Source organism: Arachis duranensis, chromosome 4, assembly GCF_000817695.3.
Source record: "Arachis duranensis cultivar V14167 chromosome 4, aradu.V14167.gnm2.J7QH, whole genome shotgun sequence".
In the NCBI taxonomy this organism is placed as follows: Eukaryota; Viridiplantae; Streptophyta; class Magnoliopsida; order Fabales; family Fabaceae; genus Arachis; species Arachis duranensis.
The window spans coordinates 19773484-19774560 of record NC_029775.3 but is presented as its reverse complement, the minus strand read 5'-3'; positions in this window follow the sequence as shown (position 1 = coordinate 19774560).

The following is a 1077-nucleotide window of genomic DNA, read 5'->3' as shown; positions in this document are numbered from 1 at the left end:
CCATTTCACCCAGCCACCACTCCCTTTCCCTCCAAAACTCATACACGAAGACATTACACACACACCCCCATCCGAAGAAGAAGAAGAGAAGAGGAGGGAGAACGAGACCGCACTGGTAACGTGGGGACTCGCTGCCGCTACTGCATCATCATCGCTATTGTTGAGAAAACCCAAAGAGGAGATGCGAGACAGAACCAAGGAAGGGGGAGCTGTCGCTGCCGTCGCGCCTTGCTGCTGTCGGCTCCGTCACACCTGTCGCCGCCATTGATTGAGTCCGTCACTGTCGTTGTCGATGGTCTAGAAGGAAGAGAGCGCGCAAGAGATCGGAAAAGGAGGAGAGGGCGACAGCGCGCGAAAACCGTTTTTTCTCTACTTTTTCTATTGTTGTTGTTGTTGTTGCTGCTATTGCTACTGCTTTATGTGAAGAAGATGATGATGGAGGTATAGTGGTGGTGGTGGTGACGGTAGTGATAAAAGAAATGAAATAGTGGTGGGATTTAAGATTAGAAAGGAAAAGAGGGTGGTGGCTGAGTGAAGAGGGTTAGGGGTAGAAAGGTGATTGGGTGAAGGAGGTAGTGTGGTGGTGAAGATAAGGATAATTTAGAGATTTTATTTAATTTTTTAGAGTTTGGATAATTTTACTTGTACAAATCATATTTCATGAATATAAATGATAATTTCCTTTTTTTATAGATAGATATGTCAGTATTTTCAACTTTCGTAAATAAAAATAGTAGTTTACTCTAAGACAAATTAAAACTTGCAGCTTAATTATTTATGCTTGAAAAAAAATTAAAAAATTAATAAAATTTATTATTTTTATTATTTTTAGTTATTAATTTAATTTTTTTAGTCTAATAAATTAATAATATATTTTAATACATATTTTTAAATATTTATAATTAATTAACAATAAAAAATAATAAATTCTCATAATTCTCTAATATATATAACAAATTACAGGTTAGGAACAATATATATAATTATTTTGAACCTGATGGGATACCTTGAAAATTGAAAAATTAAAATGTTCATTGGCTTTGCGCGTGTGTGGGGCAGTGGGGGCAATCCGATTCA